The sequence below is a fragment of the Cebus imitator genome, unplaced genomic scaffold (assembly GCF_001604975.1).
Source record: "Cebus imitator isolate Cc_AM_T3 unplaced genomic scaffold, Cebus_imitator-1.0 Scaffold44, whole genome shotgun sequence".
NCBI lineage: Eukaryota > Metazoa > Chordata > Mammalia > Primates > Cebidae > Cebus > Cebus imitator.
Window position 1 is genome coordinate 3389127 of NW_016107359.1, and position 19792 is coordinate 3408918.

The following is a 19792-nucleotide window of genomic DNA, read 5'->3' on the forward strand; positions in this document are numbered from 1 at the left end:
TCCATCCGCTTCGTCCTCCCAAAGTGCTGGGATTACAGGTCCTATTCCATTACTTTTTCTTGTTGTCATTAAACCTGTCCCACCATACTCTGTAAATCCTGTGATCTGAAAGTCGAGACTAAAGCCTTCATTACATCAGGCTGAACACTTTGGCAAAAATACTCCATTAGTGATGTCTTCTCATCCTTTTACACCAGGAGGCCTGAGATGTCAGCTTGAGCATCCAACAAAGGATATGAAATCTGAGCATGTGTCTAAACGCGTGACCATCGCCTCTCCTTGTTATAATGGTACATTTCCCCCTTTGTACTGTCATCTGGGGGAAGTTTCTTTGCAGCTGCACAAATATGCTCTTCCCTAATCACCCTTCACCCAGCGGTGTTTAGCATCTATTGATGATTCTACCTGAATCGAGAGTTACATTGGAGGTTGCAAAATGGTGGCTTTCTGTCTCATTCCTTCTACATGTATCAGGTGGCATCCTTTTGCAAAGAAGAGCTTTCCTCCTGCCCACTTCCCTCCTCTCTGTCTCTCTCTCTCACACACAATGAACTCACGAATTTTCTATTTGTTTAATGTATTTTCATTAACTACAGTCATTCTTATTGATGCTCAGTAGTCCCAGACATCGCCACGTGGATCCCTCAAGTCAGTTTCGCATCCTTTCCATGTGACCCCAGGAGTTTTTAAGCCTCTCCCTCCATCTTGGGACTGTAAGACATCCTGGGCTTCACTTGGAGCTTCATTTCCATGGATATGGAGTCAGCCATTTCTGCAGAAAATTTTAGTTCCTCTTGGTGGGTAACAGTGTTTAGAAATCCAGACCTGGGTGCCAGGTGGTCTCACTGCTCCTGGGTTGTTATTTCATCAAGGATTTTTCAGTGGACAGAGCTAAGAAAAATAAAATGAGCTCAGAATTATATAATCGGTTCAAATTTAACACCCAAGGGGGATTTTTTTTTAACTCATTCTCTTAAAAACATAATACTCGAGTCTCTTTTTCATAGAGAGTCTTGTTTTCTAACATACTCTTATTTACTATTTTCTTTATTTTTTAATATACATAAACTGCCTTCAAAATTACCATATTATCATTACTATTTACCATAAACCTACTAGGTAAAGCTTAACACATCATTGTAGTTTTATCTGTCCTTAAAATATATCCCACCACAGATGTATAGTCAGGGTAATTTTTTCAAAATTATTTAAATGGGTGTTTGGTCGTGTGTGTGGTGGTGGGGGTGTTGGTTTTTTTATTTGTTTGTTTGGTTTTTTTTTTTTTTTTTTTTTTTTTTCTCTGTGGTTAAGCTCTCTAATTTACAACTAGGTTTATTTGTTTCTCTTCATGCACAACTTAGGGAGGGTTTCTTCTTTTTCCTATTTTTTAAATTTTATTTGATTTCATTTTTTGAACATGTAAATCATGTACAAATTATGTACAAATGATTCGAAACACAAAACTATATTTAAAATCCTATTTGGAGACGTTTCTTTCCCATGCCAATTTCCTCCCATCCTCCTCCATTAGTTTCCGGTTTATTCTTCCTGTATTCCTTGACATGTGTGTTATTCGTGTGAGTACGTACATAAATACATACTCTTGTTGCCTCTTCTTTCTTACAGAATTCATGTTACGGATGTAGATTGGAATCTGCAGTCCTGGAAGAGAAAATAATTTTAAATGAGACAAAGATGTTTTTGAATCTTACCTCTACGTCCTGCTGATTGTGTGACTTGAAGTAGTCACACAGCCTCTGAGTCCCAGTTTCCCCATGTGTGAAATGGAATAACAACACTTGCCTTGTATGGTTCAGTCTATGATTAAGATATTTCTGACATTACACAAAAAGGCAAATTCTAGAACAAGGAGCAAAATATGCAAAACAAACTAGAAGAATATTTTTAAATATTTTTTCAAAACGTTAAACCCTCCTGTACAAAACATGAACCCAGGATCCACAAGTAAAAAGCAACTTTGGCTGCTCTGACTATGGAGCGGACATTCCTTTGCTTTCTTAATAAATTTGTTTTCACTTTATAAAAAATAAAACAAGAAAAGCAAAGCAATGACTTCATAAAAATGTAAAACGTCTCTGTGATAAAAGACACTGTAGTCAAAGTTAAAACACAAGAAATAGACAAGGTGAAAACGTTGGCAACATATTTAAAACACATCAGGTGCAATCACTTTGAAAAACTGGTTGGCAGTTTCTAATAAAACTTAAACATATACCTGTGACCCAGTTATTCAGCTCCTAGGTATGTACCCAAGAGAATGAGAACACATGTTTACACAGAGACTTGTGTAAAAACGTTCATAGAAGCTTTAGTCATAATAGCCCCAAACTGAAAGCAACTGATGTGTCCATCAATAAGAAAATGAATAACCAGTGCATGGATTGTCTATACGAAATATTACTCAGCAATTAAAAAGAACCAACTGAAGACACACGAATCTCAGAAAAATATATGTGGAACAAAACAAGCCAGACATGAAGAGTTTACCTGTATGACTCCCTTGTACGATGTACAGGGAGAAACAAATGTAATTGATAGAAATCAGAATAATGGTTGCTCTTGGGTATTGACTGCAAAGGAGCGGAGGGAACTTTCAGAAGCGATAGCGATGTTTTATGTCTTGATGTGGGTGATGATTACACAAGCTTATACATCTGTCAGAGTTCTTCAAACTCCACACTTAAGACCTGCATATTTTACTGTGTGAAAAGTACATCTCAATTAAAAAGACAATAAATTAAAAGAACATATATAAAGAGCTCCTAAAATATCAATAAGAAGAGGACAATAAGTATCCTCGAAAAATGTGAAAGGCTATGAACAAACAACTCATTAATGATGAAACATGCATGTCCAACAAACAGATGAAGAAAGATGTTCAGCTTCTCAAGTAAGCTTGGAAATGCATGCTCAAACATTCAGATTTTATTTTTATCTGTCAGGTTGGCAAAAGTTAAAAAGATTAATAATATCAAATGCTGGCAAGAAATCAGAGAAACAATAACTTTCGTGTACCGTCCATTGGTGGAAGTTATTGAAAGGCAATTTGGCAGTGCCTATCAAAATTTAAAACTGCTCATCTTTTGACACCGCAATCTGACTTCTAGAAACCTAGACAAAAGAAGAGTTTATTTAAACTATGGTATTTCTGTGCCGTACAGTGAAGGAGATCTATATGCACCAATATAAAAGGACCTATAACTAAGTGAACAAAAGCAAAATGCAGAATCATGTATAGTACAGCACAATCCCATTTATATTATTATAAAATCTAAGTGTATACAACTACATACACCTACATACACGTTCAGAGAGTACACGGGAAAAATGGACCTTAAGTGTTGATAGGGTTATCAACGCTGCATAATAGCCCCAAACTGAAAACAACTGATACGTCCATCAATAAGAGAATCAATAATCAGTACATGGATTGTCTATACCATGAAATGCTACTCAGCAATTTAAAAGAACAACTTTGGGGGCGGGGGGACTTGAGAGTGTTAGGTAAAGGAGAAGTTTCTCATATTGTATTGTATATTTTTAGTATTGCTTTTATTAAGTTGACGCAAATGTAATTGCAGTTTTTGCCATTACTTTTAATGGCAAAAACCTCAGTTACATTTGCACCAGTTTAATACACTAAGAGTGTTCCAGCTGGGCACAGTGGCTCACGTCTGTAATCCCAGCACATTGGGAGGCTGAAGCAGGAGTTCGAGACCAGCCTGGGCAAGTTGGCAAGACCCCATCTCTACAAAAAATTTAAAAATTAGCTGGGAGTGGAGTCTCCCAGCTGTAGTCTCAGCTACTCAAGAGGCTGAAGGGGGAGGATTATTTAAGTCTCAGAGGTCAAGGCTACATTGAGCAGAGATTGCACCACTGTACTCTACCTGGGTGACAGAGGGAGACTCAGTCTCAAAAAACAAAAAAAAAAAAAAAAAAAAAAAAGAGTATTCCTGTATTCTTGGTGTAATTTTACAAACAAACAAAAAAGGTTTTCAGCAGTTTCTAATGCTAAGGATTTGTTAGGGAATCATTTAACATATGTGTAGCCCTTAATAGATGTCCAGCACTATGAGATGGGGAAAGGGACCCAAAGAAGTGGGTCTCATTCAAATCCCTGTACATTTACCTCACAATGGTCGTGAGATATGAATCCTTCACATATATTCCCTGCTGTCGTCCAACATGCACTTGAAGACATTTGACCAACATTTAAGTGCATGTTACCTAGGCTTGGAGAGCAATGGTGCAATCATGGCTCACTGCAGCCTTGACCTCGTGGATCAAGCGATCCTCCCGTTTGGGCCTCCCAAAGTGCTAGGATTACAGGCACAATCCACCATGCCCTGCCCACTCAAATGTATTCCTATATGTGTGGCAGGAACAGGAGATCTTTTACCTGAAAGTTAGTAAATAACGTGGGTTAACCCCTTATCCAGAACCCTGGAAACTGGCGTGTGCTGAAAATCAGAAATATGACATTAGTAGGTACCGCTGTGCAAAATCTATATTTACACAATACTCTTAGCATTCTGGGTCAGCACCTTACCATCCACATACAACATTTCCACAGCAAAATGCACACATATTTCTACTGAATATAAACACTACAAATAGTCACAGGTCACATCAGCTCCGGTTCTGCTGCCACGTGAGTTTGTGCCAAACTGACAAAATAAACTTTTGTTTTGAAGAGCTCTTGAGATCTTGGAATTGTGGATAAGGGCAAGACCCCTCGTGAAGCCTTTCCTGTTAAAAGCCATTTCTGATGACATAATGCTCTTTCATTTCAGCCTGTCCTGTCATAGCTGAGCACACAGCGGATGAACCCAAGTTAAGGGATCAGGGCGATGCTGTCTCGGAGGCCTGGCCTTAGTCCCATGGGGTGATTTCCATCTTTGGACCAACTGCATTACGAATAGGAAAGCTATCTGAGAGCATGGGCTGGATAAGACAGCACCTTGGGAAAGGACACCACAGCAGGGTCAGTGTGTGCTGAGTGCAAAACGTGGCTTTTGGTGGCCTGGTAAATGGCCTTTTGTGGGGATGGCTACACGCTCTGCCGTCAGCCACCTCTGGCTGCTTCTAACTGGATTCACAGAACCCCACTGGGCTGGTTTGGTGAGTCCTTGAATTAAAAACACCTGGGTGCCAGGTACCTGAGGTGTGTTTTGCACATACAAGAAGCATGGGAAAAGGTATGTGGCTTGACATGCACTCCTGGACTCCAAAATAGAAGACGAGGAGAGAAGACAAGGTCAGAGGTCATTTGCACTTCCCTGCCAGCCAGGTGGGTGGAATCCGCCTGTTTCCACAGGGGGCCTGGCTTGAGTATTTGAGGAAAGTTCCCATCACCAGCATTTGTCCTCTTTCTGTGTTGGTCTCACTTCCAGGAAGTGATGCAGGAAGCACACCAAGACATAGTCACACGCACACACGCACACGCACACACCCACACACCCACACCCGCGGCGCTGAAGCCCCGGCTCCCGGCCCACCAGCCGTGGCCAGTGACCGTGCGCAGTCTCAGATCTTCATTTGTGAGTTCATGTGGGGAAATCCAAAGTCAGCATATGAAAATCAGCTCCAGGGCACCAGGGTCTAATGCGCAAAATTTTGCAAAATTTCACATCGTCATTCTGCTCTGGAGGGGCTTTGAGTTGACGCTGCCCACGTGGTGGCGGCCTGGGTTGCGGGTGCCCCCTAGTGGCTGGCAGGAGCAAATGCAAACCTTCTCTGGAGGGAAGCCTTCTGTCTGATTTACCAAAGAGAATAAACAAACAACATGTAACCCCAGCACTTTGGGAGCCCGAGGCGGGCCATCACGAGGTCAGGAGTTCAAGACCAAACAATGAGTCACCATGAGCAAGAGTCAGCAGAGACGATAAGCAACAGATTGTCAGAGACTTCACACAATACAATAATCAGACAGGTTGTAAAATAACAAGGTATGCAATGCTTTAAAAAAGATGGATAGGAAACAAAGAATCAAGAAATAAGAGACTACAAACCATACAGGCAGATGTTTATGAAGGATCAAGTAGAACTTCTGAACATGAAAAAAAAAATCTCTGAAATTAAAAATTAAATGGATGTGCTCGACACAGATAAAGAAAGAATTGACGAATTAGAAGAGAGGTATGAAGAAATTACCACAAATGCACCAGGACAGCCAAAGAATGGAAAAGTTAATAGAGAGGTTAAAAGAAAAGGAAAATATGAGAATGATCTAAGCTATGATTAATCTGTGCCCCTCAAAGAAGTAAAAAGACGGTGGGAAAGAGGCCATATTCAGAGGGTTAATGGCTGGGGAGAGACTTTCCAAATCCACATATGCAGGAAAACAGAAAGATTCCAGGCAAGATGAAAGTGCAGGTTGTTGTGAGTTGCATGTATTAATAGAAAAGTTGAGGACTGTCCAGACGAGGTGGCTCACGCCTGTAATCCCAGAATTTTGGGAGGCCAAGGCTGGCAGATGACCTGAGGTCACGAGTTCAAAACCAGCCTGGCCAACATGGTGAAACCCAATCTCTACTAAAAATACAAAAATTAGTTGGGCTTAGTGGCACGTGCCTTAATCCCAGCTGCTCTGGAGGCTAAGGCAGGTGAATTGCTCGAACCTAGGAGGCAGAGGCTGCAGTGAGCTAAGATTGTGCCACTGGACTTCAGCCTGGACGACAGATACTCCATCTTAAAAATAAAAATAAAGAAAAGAAAAGTTGAGGACTGAGCCTCCAGGGCTCCTCGTTGAGACTTAGGCACCAATTCAATCCAGCGATCTCTGGGAGGGCCACCCTGGCATCAATAGCAGGGGCCACAGGAGTCCTCAAAGGGAGAAATCACTATGAACAGCTGGCCAGAGCACAGCCTTGAAGGATGATGGGCTTGTCCAGTGCTGAATCGAGAGACCTTGGTCTGAGCCCTGTATTTTACAGGGCAGCCCAGGAGGTTCCCTGGGGACGGAATTTAGCAGGGTGAAGAGGAAATGGGATGGCGTTCTAAGCAGGGAGGAAGGCATGGGCAGAGCTGTGGAAGCTAAACACTTCCTGAGCCAAGGACAAAAAGGAGTCCTGTTGGGTCATACTGGGGAACACTAAAGGGAGCAATCATAAACCAGATTGGAAGAAGAAGGTGAAACCAGGCTAGGGAAGTCCCTTGAGAGAAAAGCAGAGGTTTTGGACTTGAAACGCAAGGCCAGGGATTGGCAACTACAGTCTGAGGGCCAACTCTGGCCCACTGCCTATTTTTATAAATAAAGTTTTATTGGAACAGAGCCATGCTTATTCATTTGGTATCGTCTACGGCTGTTTTTGAGCAACCATAGCAGAGATGAGTAGCTGTGGCAGAGACCATATGGCCTGCAAAGCCTGTAGTATTTATTCTCTGGCCCGTTGCAGAAAACCTTGCTGGCCACTGCTGTAGGTGGGTATAGCCGGTCAACGAGGCCTTTCAGCAGACGCCAAGATGGTAAAGATGAGCCTGGCAGTGGCTGAAGGACAGGGTGTGTTCTAAGGGGAGGGAGAAACGTGCCTGACCTCTACTGAGTTCCTGCCGCATGCTCTTCCTTTACCCGCATTGTCACTGTTAATTCTCCTAACCACCCTCCCTGGAAGCTGTTACTGCCTCCATTTCAGAGATGAGGAAAATGGGGTCCAGAGAGGTGAAGTGACTTACCAAGGTTACCCAGTGCTTCAGGGCAAACTGAGATTTAATTTCAAGTTAGTCAGATTCCAGAGCCCATGTTCTTCCCACCACACCCCACCGCCTTTCAGGGCACTGAATATCCCAGGTGGGAGGGGACAGCCCCAAGCCAATGAATCGGCTACTGTCTGTCACAGCCAGCAACAGTCCAAATGGAGGAGACAGTGTTTCACTTCCCTGAGAACAAATGTAGGGGCCAAGCCTCATCTGGAGAGGGAACTTCTGCCCAGGGCTCCTCCAGCAATTGCTCTCAACTTGTTCAAACATGGACTCCATCCTGTTCCCTCCACCCCAGGCCTCCGGAGCCAGCGGCTCTGCCAGGAAGGCATATCATTCCATCTTCCCCCAACCTCATCTCACAGCCAGATGCTAAAGGCAGTTGGGAGATACCATCTCCCCATCTACAAAAGAATCAAGGGTTGGAAGCTCTGCACGGTGTCATCCACAAGAGATGACCCGGTTGATTTGCAGTGAAATTGCAACACAGCCTCTGCTTCCACCCCAGCTGGATCCTAAGCCCTGGAGCAGAGGAGAGCTGGCCTCATTTCCACCCCCATCCTGGCTCCTGTTCCGTTCGTGACTAATTCGGATCTTCGTCTGACAGCCACCATGACCACTTCATCCAGAGAGGCCCCAGCAGACCTGCTTCTCGGTTTTGTGGTCAAACTGGTTCTTGAAACTTCCCCAGAGGTCCAGCACGGTTTAATCTGTCTGTGGTGAACTCTAACTGGCTGCCCTTTGGGGTTGAGCTGGCCGAAGACTTCAGAAACCACGAGAAGGAGGTCAGGAAAGTATGACTTCTACCTGAGGCCTTGGTTAACTGCATGGTGTGTAAGACAATAGGAACCCACCCAGCACATCCCAACGGATGGTTCTGTTCCTTATCAGCTCCCCATTGGCCCAGAAGCCAGGCCAGACAAGCTCTGACTCTAGTATTTCCATCAGAAAATAAACACAAATATAGGCAGACAATCTCCCCAGAGCAGGTGGGAGGAATCCTGTGAGCCTCCAGGCTCATTGACCGCCTCTAATGAGCAATTGCTATACCCTCCTACTCTCTTGTCTTGGGAAACAGTCAGAGTTATATGTCAGCTCCAGGGGAAACTGGACCCACACGTACTCATGAGCTGGGGTGTCAGTTCTTCTGGATGCAGAAGGAGAGGAGAGAATGAGGGATACCTGTCCATGCTACTCACCAGCCTTCCTCAGACACAGTTGCCAGTTCCTTGTGGCAACCCCGCTTGTGTGCTCACCTAGGGGAGAAGAAGGAAAGAGACCGAGGGAGGAAAAAGCAAATAAGGTTTCATGAGCATCTATTATGTGCCAAGCTCAAAGCTGGGCACACACAAGCATCATCACATTTTTTCTTTATGCAGTGAAGCAGACATTCTTTTTTAGACTCCATGTGCATTCCTGAGACACAGCATAACATAAATGTGAAAGGCAGCTGCAGAGACAGCCCCTCCTGGATCCCAGCTCTGCTACTAACTACGTGTGTGGTCTCAGTTTACACATCACATAGGAACTAAACAATAATAATTATTTCATATGGTTATTACAATGATTGAATGAGGTCATTTATATAAAGTACTTGGAATAATGCCTGACACATTGAAAATAAAATAGTAGTGTTAATTAATTTTGATTTTTTTTATCATTATTCTCTTTTCCTGAGGAAATCAGAGAGGGGTAGTGACCTACACAAGGTCACACTGCTAGCGAATGACGACACAATTAGCCAGGCATGGTGGTGCACGCCTGTGGTCCCAGCGGCTGCAGAGTCTGAGTTGGGAGGATCCCTTGACCCAAGGAGGTGGAGGCGGCAGTGAGCCATGATCTTGCCACTTCACTCCAACCTGGGTGACAGAGAGAGATCCTATCCACAAAAACAAACAAAAGAGACTGGCAACACTGGTATCCACATTCAGGTTCACCTGACGCCACTATTCCCCATGCAAAGATTTTAGTCCTTCGAGGTCAAGTTAAGAAGAGAAGCCCTGGAGTGCTTGAGCCTGGAGCAAGGTCACTGCAAAGGCAGCTGCCAGAGACTGTGGCAGTCCCCACAGAAGAGAGAGAGTCATCTTGGCAAAGGCATGGGGATGAGGTGCTCTAGAAGGGCCTCGGGACTTCTCAGCACCCCCAGGGCAATGGCTCTGGAAGAAAGCCATTTCCAGAGGTGGTCTGTCCCTGAAGACCAGCCAGTGATTGTGCAGAAAACGTTCAGGGAGACAGTTCAGCAAGGTCAGTGGGTGGTGAAGGGCAAGGTCAGTGGGTGGTGAAGGGCAAGGTCAGCAGGTGGTGGAGGGCAAGGCCAGCAGGTGGTGGAGGGCAAGGTCAGCAGGTGGTGGAGGGCAAGGTCAGCAGGTGGTGGAGGGCAAGGCCAGCGGGTGGTGGAGGGCAAGGCCAGCGGGTGGTGGAGGGCAAGTTCAGCGGGTGGTGTAGGGCAAGGCCAGCAGGTGGTGGAAGGCAAGGCCAGCGGGTAGTGGAGGGCAAGGCCAGCAGGTGGTGGAGGGCAAGGCCAGCAGGTAGTGGAGGGCAAGTTCAGCAGGTAGTGGAGGGCAAGGTCAGCAGGTGGTGGAGGGCAAGGCCAGCAGGTGGTGGAGGGCAAGGCCAGCAGGTGGTGGAGGGCAAGTTCAGCAGGTGGTGGAGGGCAAGGCCAGTGGGTGGTGAAAGGACTCCTGACCACAGATAGACACTCAACTCCATTACCCAACACCAGCGCAGATGCACGGCCAGCACTCACCTGTGAATGGTGAGACTTGTATCAGCCAAGACCAAAGTGGCAGTAGCCACTTCTGGGGGAGCGTCTCTCCTTGGCAAGCCCACATCCAGACACAAAGTAGGTCAAGTTCCTGGAGGCTGAGGGGAGCTTCCCAGCTCCCTGAGTGTCATTTCTCCAGCTGTAAAATGCAGGTGATCAGACCCAGCTTCCAGGGCAGCTCCGAAGACTGAGGTTGGGTGTATACAGGACAGAGGAGAGAATGGGGTACAGAGTGTAGCCAGCTTTCCTCCGTGCATTGCGGAGTGCTGGTAAGGTGCACTTGTGACCCTCTGCTCATCACTATGCTTCTAATGCTCCTGCCCAAACCTGCCTCCCATTCCTTCAGAGAACTGGCTTCAAGATGGGTTTCTTCTGAGCGTCTCTCAACGTGACCCCCACACCTAATGAAAAATCAAAGTGCAACTTGAATATCCCCGGACAGGTGTAGCTGATAGCTTTGTCCCCATATTCTGGAACCAACAAACGTAAAAACCCAGACTTCCTCCAAAGATACTGAGTTCTCCATGATCGGTGGGTTAAAAGGACAGGCCAGCATCACTTGCAGAAGAGGTTGCAAATGGCATTCGTGTATTGAAGAGAAGCCACAAACTATAGCCTTCAAAATCCACAGGGGTTGGCCTGAGCCTCTGATTTTCTGTGGTTAGACTTCAGGACTGCTTTGAAGACAGACCCCAAAGCCTTCTTCATAGAGTGCCTTCTGCCTATGGCAGGTATGTGTGGGCATGTGAGTTCAAAGCCAGTACAATATTGGCATGGAGGAATTAGAGAAGAATGAGGAGACAGGGCAGGAGGGGGTATCCCCATGGCCCAGCAGACCTTTCTGCTAATACGGCTTGCTCACTTCTTAAAATTCCTGAGACTCCACCTCTACAGCCCCAGAGGCTGAGCTGTGATAAAATTTACCCTCTCCCAACGCCTGAGGCACACCGGGTATCTAGGAGGGAGATGAACTCACACTCACTCCCAGAAGCATCGTAAGATTCCACAGTGGTTGCTCTGAAAATCTGTTGGGGGCCCAGAAAGGCATCAAGGCAGCCCTTTGGAAGACAAGCAGACAGCCTCGAAGGGAACCAAATCCTCGATTACTCTGGGGACTGGAGCCTTTGAAAAGAGATGGTTTAATGAAAAGGTGCTGTCAAGAGCTAACCGCCTAGAAGGCAGCTTGTCCTCAGCTGGCTGCCTTCTCCCTGTTGCCTCCCTTCTCACTTAGGAGCTCCTGCTCAGCCCTGCAGACCCCAAGACCTCAGTGCCTGAGGCTTAACCCCTGCGGTTTGGACAAAAAGGAGCCATAGCGCTGAAATGCACAGGCCTCCTTCACGCCCGGAGACTGTCCTGCTACCCAGCCTGTGGCCCTGGGTTCTAGACCTGTTGTTCCCACCGACGCTCCATCAGCCACTTCCCTAGCCGGGTGGTGATCATGGCAGCCGTGGCTTGGAGAAGACAACGCAGCCACAGGTGGCTTTCTATGGATGGGTCAAGTGCACAAAGCTATTCGGTGTTTGGCCAAGACGACTTCTAGCTTAGAATTAGAATTCACCTCTGGAGAGGACTTAACCTTGACAAGTAATTTCTTATTTAATTTTCTAACACTGCTTTGATATGGGTACCATTGTGATTCCCATTTTAGAGACAAGGAAATTGTGAAGGGATTTGTCCTTGGTCACACAGCTAGAAAGTGACAGAGCAAGGATTTGAACCCAGATTGGTGTTATTACCAATTATTACTACCGTTATGACCAATCTGGATTCAAATCCTTGAATCCAGTTCAAATCCTTGAATCTGACAATAGTTGGGCTGGCTTTCGAGTCAAGCTCACACACTTTCCTCCTTGTCCGGAGCTCCCTAATGCTGACATGCTGTCTTGAAGCACCCTCTAGATGTCACCTGGCCCCTGATTCCCTGTCCCCATCTTTAACCTCCAAGTACTTCCAGGCCTGGCCTGCGCCCGAGCTCCGCTTCCTCCTCCACAACCGGCTCTCCCTGCCTCTGCTCTGTGTCTGATCTTCTTCCTGAGTTCCAGAACTGCTGCCACCTGCAGGCCTCTTGTGCAAAGATGCTTGAGCTGTAATAGAGGATGTCAGAGCAGTAGGGCTGGGGACCCAATCCCTGCCAAGTATGCTCCGCCACGGGGGCCAAGTGAGGGCAGAGGCCCCGGAGTTTTAGTCTCCTGGAGAGATTCGCGTCTGGGCTATTCTGCAATGCCCATCCGGATCCCTCAGGAAAAGATGGCGGTGCACTGAAGTCAAGTGCACGTAAGTGGTGGGAGGCGCTGACATGAGTTCCAAGGGACATCTTCCGTCTGAGATGAGTCCGTCTCCTGTTGCAGTCCTGCCCGAATGCTCTCGGAAGGAATATTGTGTGCGTGTTTCTATACTACCTTCCTTTTCTATCTCACGAAGGTCTCTACTGGCTGGACCATAATGCCGCTGGAATCTATGAAGCTATGAAATGTTCCCTGTGATTGAGACTAGGATGGGCTGTCTTTCTCCAAGTAATAGATGCAATCAACGCTGATCAGTGAGGGATCAGGAGAGCCACAGCCTCATGGCAACAAACAGATTTAGAATCTGTGGCTGAAATCCAGACTGCACCCCAAAACTAGGCATGGTCTGCTAAGGGACACAGTCCAGTCGGAGCGAAAGGCTAAGTCCATAGCTCTGGTTTTATTTCTAGATTTGCCACTGGGAGACTGTGCCAGTCTCGGTAGCCAGCTCCCTCGGCCTCAGCAGATAATTCACATAGAGGAAGAAAGTGGGTGGAGGGAAAAAAGACTGTTGGCTAACTTTGCACCCTGTAAGAGGTAAGCACTATGGGAGTTGCTTTCCGTAAACTACCGCCCAATCCCCTAGGGGGCAAGTATCAGATTCCCACTTTAAAAAGGAGGAGGAGCCGGGGTCAGAAAGATTGGCCTCCACATCACACAGAGACTTAATGGTATATATGGAATGCGAAGCAGTAACGATAGCAATAATAGTTAACACGAATCCAACAACAGTTAATATGCGTGTAGAATAAGCCGTGTTCTGGACAATATGTTGACTCCTTGAAACCTCACCAAAAAAACCATCAGGTCAGTAATATTATCCCAGTTTTACAGATGAAGAAACTGCATACTGAGATTTGTAGCTTCCACCCAGTGCCAGCTGCTCTGACATCTTTCCTCTTCATGTGACAGAAGTGTCATGAGGGCCAGTGGCATTGGGGAGCAGGACACACTGCATTTTCCCCAAAAGAAAGTGGCCCCTGGACCTTCCTTGGCTTCCTTCCCAGATCGGAAGGGAAGGGATATTTCCAGCGTGAAAGGGACTGGATATTTCCAGAGTGGACAGGAAGGGATATTTCTGTAGCTGGCCTCCGACAGCACCAGTAAGCATCATGGCTTTCAGGAATACAGGAGAGCACCTTTGACAGCTCCAGACCCATCACCAATTGCATCCCTGGACCACAGGGAAGGGCAGCGGCTCACTGCCTCATCTGCCCAGTTCTCACCTGGAGGCAGCAAAGGCTGTTTAACCGCTGCTGGTGAGTTGAAAGCCCAGGAGCTGGTGCAGATTTGTTTTGTTTTGTTTCTTCTGTGCTCCCACAAAACTGTAGTAGGGGGTTTCAGAGGTGGAAACCCTGGGGATCAAGGTGAGGGTGGGAAGGAAGAACTGGGTTAGCAGCAAGTCTGGAATGGGTGAGCAAGTGGGAGAATGAACAGGAGATGAAGGACTGAGGATAGGAAAGGTAGGAGAGGGAGACAGAGAAAGAAAGATAGATGGAGACACGGAAACAAAGAGGCAGAGATCAAGGCAGAGAGACAGTGAGAGAAGGAATAACACCAGGGCCGAGGCTTTCCCCACTGACGCTGCTACCTGAAGGCTGGGCTGGCCTGGGTACGCCCCAGGCCATGTGACTCTTGGCCTCTACTGATGCTAGAGTTCTACCACCTTCCAAAGAACAGAGCGGAAGCCTGCTTCTAGTCTGGGTACATGCAGGATGAGGCTCCATCATGGTGACTGTCCCCTAGATCAGCGTCACCACAGCACCTGCAGCACGCATGGCCTCCTGAGCAGGCTCACATGTGCCATGCAACCTCCTACAGGAAGGAGGTTAGAGACTGGAAATTTAAGCTTAGAGGGAGAAGCAACATGTTTAGGGTCATGCAGCAAGTTAGTGCCCTGCAGAGATGGGAGCCCCAGCTAAGGAGTTCACCATCCTGCAGGACCAGGGACCTGCTGGCCCCTGGGGGTGTGTCCAGGGACCGAGCACCTAGGATGAGGGCGATGGATGAAGAAGTCTCTCCCACCTCCCTATCCCACTCCAGCCAAAAATCCGAGCCGAATAAAGGAGCCAAGGAGTCTGCATCATCTCCATCTCTCAGCATTCCCTCCCATGGGCCTCTCGTGGTCTCCCCCTTGGTCCTTGCCACCTACTCGTTCACACAGTCAGGGGTCCACGAGCATACTTGCCCACCCATCCCTCCAGTGCCCCAAACTCTGCTTGCTCTGCAGGTTGAGAGGGGACTGAGCGCCTCACTGCATCACCTTTAACTCCACGTGGTCCCAGCATCATCCACTCCAAAAAACTCCTCGATGGCCCTGCCCTTATAGAGCTCACCATGTAGCAAGAGACAAACATGCGTCGTAACTTAGCTGGCACAAGGAGAGAGCACAGAACAGAGTGCTGGGAGCACAGGAAGCGGCAGGGGATGGCGAAGCTGGCAAGGACTGGGGGCTCCCTATGTGCAAAGCCACAAAGAAGGTGGAACCTGGGGTCTGGGGTGGCTGGAACGCAGGCTGCATACTCGGTGGAATGGAAGGCCCCAGGGGCAGGAGTCCTAGAGGCCGGGCCAGAGAGGTGGCCTGGGGCCTGCTCATAAAGGCTCTGGTTCCCTTCTCTCCATTCCCCACGGCCATGGAGGCAGGGCTTGTTCCTACAGGCAACAGGCAGATGTGGAGGGTGTGTAGGCAGCAGAGAGGTGGACGCTTTCCCACAGTACGAGCTCAGGGCTGTGTGTAGGGCCCGGTGCTCAGCCAGCCCCGCTGCATGACACACTGCCTTCTGCATCCCCATCCTCCCTCAGCTCCTGCATCCTCGCCCCCTGCTGAGGGTCACTGATGCAGGGTGGGCCCAGCCCTGGCTACCTGCACACTGGCTCACACCACCTGCCACCCTTTTCAGTCAAGAAACCATGTTGAAAGGGAGCCTTTGCATCTGGCACTTTTTAGGGAGGTCTTTCTGTAGGAGGAAGCCTGTGGCTGCAGGAGAACCGTAGGCATTCCTGTCTCCTATGTTTAAACCCACCAAGTCCACCAGCCACTTCTTCAGCAGTATTAAAATATGCAGTAAGAACTGGCCCAGTGGATGTTCCTAGCATTGGAATAGCAAACCCCAGGGTTTCCTCTGTGTGTTCCTGCATGTGCCTCCTAGCAGGGTGACAAGCACGGGCCATGGCCAAGGGCTCTTGAGGCCAGCTGTGAACCTCATAGAAGTCCCAGTACTCAATAGCCACGCCTGGAGAGACTGGATTTTGTTGTGGTGGCTGTGATAGGGGCCATGGTGTCACAACCATGATACCCAGTGCTGAGACTTTAGGCTCAGGCTATTCCCCCAAGGGCTTCAGGCAGGATTTGCCAGGAGGCTGAGTCAGAAATCCTGTCCTTCCAATGCTTCTCCTGGCCAGGACACAGTTGCAGCCAGTGGCAGGCTCAGGCTATCACCTCTGCTCTTCCTTTGGGGCCTCCGGAGCTGGCCAGGGAACCCTCCACTGCCTGAGCACCTGTGCGTCCCAACCCAGCCCCTGACCCTACTCTTGGATCCTCTGGGGACTGGGATCTACAGAATCCAGGATCTGGTCAGAGGGTGTGGGAGAGACCTGAGGTGGAAATCGAATAGAACTGAACTGGGAGGACTCATCTCTCCCACTTACTCACTGTGTGGCCCGGGGTGGGCTGCACAGCCTCCCTTCACCTCAACAACCTCACCTGTGAAAGGGACATTTCATCGCTCCCTTTCGGGGATGACGTGTGGGCTAAACACGGTAATGTCCAGAGAGTCCTAAGCACAGCGGTGACCGGCCCCCATGGAGCTCAGCAAACTTCGGCTGTAATTATAAGCTGTTATAAGGCACTTGGCAATGGAGTAGATACTCCATAAACAAGCACCATCCAAGTGTAAATAATTATTAATTATTATGATGACTAATCATCATTATTATTGATGATAAACGCGAGAAATGCTACCCAAACATCAGCTCCCCCACTCAATCTGTTTGCAGACAGACATCACTCCTCGATCACGCAGAAAAAGCCTGGGGCCCAAAAAGAGAGCGGGTCCCAAGCACCCCAACAGGGAGTACTGTCCTCCCTCCAGGCCCCGTGAAGCACTGCACAGGGTGGTCTCAGCCAGGCCGGTGACATTCACCCAAATGCATCCCCTGTGGCTGTCGAGGCTGCTCAGGGCCTATGTCTTTTCCTCTGTGTCTAAGTGGTTAAACATGTTGGAGGTCACCTAAACAAGAAATGTCTCTGTGATTCCTTGCTCGTGTGCAGCAAGGCCAACCCGAGTGCAGAAAGTGACCTGGGGGAATCCTGGTCAAGCTCCCAGAACTCTGCTTCTTAGATGAAGTCAGATAGGCAAGGAGTGGGCTTTGCTGAGCATGCAGATTTTACCACCATCCTGAAAAATGAATCAGAGCAAGGCCCACAGAGGTACCCAGGGCCTAGCTCAGCACCCAGCAATGTAGGATCTTAATAAATACATGGAAGAGTGGATGGGTAAGTGGGTGGATGGATGGATGAAATATATTAACCATGCCTTTTTTTCCCAGCTGCTTTGACACCTGAGGCCTTGCTGACCCTGGAGAGATGGTCCCAGTCTCTATAGATAGCCCAGCCAGTCCTAGAGATCATAAAGGACTCGCCTGTGAGTGTGCCTTGCTTATGTGTCTGAGTGCAGTCTTGCTGCTGTAACAAAATACCACAGACTGGGTAATAGATAACAGAAATTTATTTCTCACAGTTCTGGAAGGTGGACGTCCAAGGTCAAGGTGCTGGCAGGTTCCGTGTCTGGCAGATGAGGACCCAGTCTCTGCTTCTAAGATGGTGCCTTGAACACTGTCCTCCAGAGGGGCGATGCCGTGTCCTCACACAGCAGAAGGGCAGAAGGGCAAAAGGAAAAAAGAACCTAGCTAGTTCTCTCCAGCCCTTTTGTAGGCTCCATGGGGTGGCGGCCTCCTAAAGGCCCCACCTCCTAATACTATTGCACTGGAGGTTAAGTTTCAACGTAATTCTGGAGAGAAGGCAAACATTCTAACCACAGCCATATGGAAATGAACAGTCCTCAGATTATCCCCGCCCCCAACCTCCTCTAATGGGCTGGCACACTCACGGCCACTGTTCCCCTGCCCCAGTCACCCCAGGGCCAGGTACCAAACAACTAGGGAGTATGTCCCAGAACCTTGACATTATTCAAACTAGCCGATGCTAAACGAGCTTGCCCTGCCCTGCCCATTCCTTCCCACAGAAACCACCATAAAGGCTCCTGCCCATGTTTTCCCCTCGCCCCCTGCTTCCTGACTGCCCCTGGTGCTTCCCCACATGACCCCGCATGGGATGGGGTGCTCCCTCCACCTGGAACTGTGAGTAACAACGATCTTTTCCATGGCATCAGCTCCTGATCTATCGGTCATGCCATACCTGTGTGATAATGAAGCCTACATCTTCAAACAGAGAGGGAAGGAGGAAGGGAGGGAGGAGGGGAAAGATGGGTAGAAGAAAAGAAGGAAGGAAGGGGTTAGATGGATGAATAAAAGGAAGAAAGCAAGGGAGAATGAAATCAACCTGGGCCTCAAGTTTCTACAGGAATGATCTGACTACAACTTTGCTCCATGGTTTAAAAGAAGCAGCTTTCTCCTAGCAAGCTCTGGCTGTGTTTGGGAGAATGTACCTTCGCAGTGCCACAGGCTAGCAATCAACACAGCATCTTGTCACTCTCTTTGGAGACAGAAAGATCTGGATCTGAATCCTGGCTCTGATACTCACTGGCTGTGAGACCATGGACAACCGGCTTAACCTTTGTGTGAGACACACACAGAGGTTCCCTGATCCACCTCCCCGGTTCCCTGATGCTAGTAGAACGAGATGATGCGGGCACAGCATGGTTCCCAGCACAGAGTACCCACTCCCCGACATTCAGAACGAGTATTATTATTCGGCTATTCTGCAGTCCCACACCCTGAGTGCCATCTGGTAGAAAGACTGTGCTATTTGCTCTAAATGTCTTCCTCACCCAGAAACTCCTTTTTGGGGCTCTCGGTCTCTGCCTTCCAAAAAGCCATCTTAATTTTTTCTGGGTCCCCAGCCCGGAGTTCAGGGCTCAGCAGGCAAGTGTGTGCTCCCCATCTGAAGGAAAAGAAGGGCCCTACGACCCACCGCATGCCTGGATGTCACACACCTCTCCTCTGGAATGACGCTGACCCCTCCCTGCTGAGGCTGCTGCTTTTAAAGTGAGAAGGGGGAGGACCTTTCCGCTGGAATCGCATTTCAATTTCCCCATCTCCCCTGTACACCATCACTCAGTAAAAATAGCTAATTTTAAAATGGCTGCTCTTATGATGGACGAGATTAATGGATCTTGAAGAGCAGCCAGTATACCAACTGCTTCTGCAGCCATGATGAAAGCTAATAATGTAGAAAATTCTGCCAATTCCTTTAATTCATGAATATTTAAGCCTGTGAAAAATCTGTCAGATTATATCATTTTTTTCTGGTGATTTTCCGCCTAAGTACGTTCGTGGCGGCCTGCCAGTTGCTCAAGAAACTTCAGCGGGAGCAAAATCATTTTTGTTGTTGTTGCTACTATGGACGGCAGGCCATCTCCTCCCCTGATCTCGGGGTGGAGAATCAGGTGCGCTCAGGGTAGTCAAAGGCAACTGCAGTGATCTCCCTCGGTAGGCACAGATTCCTCCCCCGACCCAAAGGCTCGCAGGGGCTCTGGGGATAAGAGACCGTGGTTTTCAAACTGTGTTCCACAGCACCCAAGCCTTCCTCCTCGGGGCCCAGGGAGAAATCCATGGGAGGGGTTTGGGCTGGACATGCTGCACTTATGGGGCTGCCAGACCCAACCCCACTTGCACCAAGCAGTTCTGTTTGGTGCATTGAGGTTCTGTGCAAAATGTCCCTGCAAATAAACTTTAAATGATTTTAAAAGCATGAGCATGGAAACCACTGCTCTAACCTCCGCCATCCCCCTCCCCGCCCCCACCTCAGCTCGAACAACATAGGGGGAAACTCAGCCCCCGTGAG

At 48.1% G+C, this 19792-nt stretch overlaps 1 long non-coding RNA gene across 1 annotated transcript; it reads right to left on the minus strand.

Annotated features, from left to right (window-relative positions):
- Positions 1-558: 558 nt before the first annotated feature.
- On the minus strand, positions 559-8976 carry LOC108303014. Its single transcript, XR_001824639.2, has 3 exons — positions 8919-8976; positions 1602-1662; positions 559-891 (listed from the first exon to the last, which is right to left on the minus strand). It is a non-coding gene; the product is annotated as an uncharacterized LOC108303014 (long non-coding RNA).
- Between the last annotated feature and the right edge of the window lie 10816 nt (positions 8977-19792).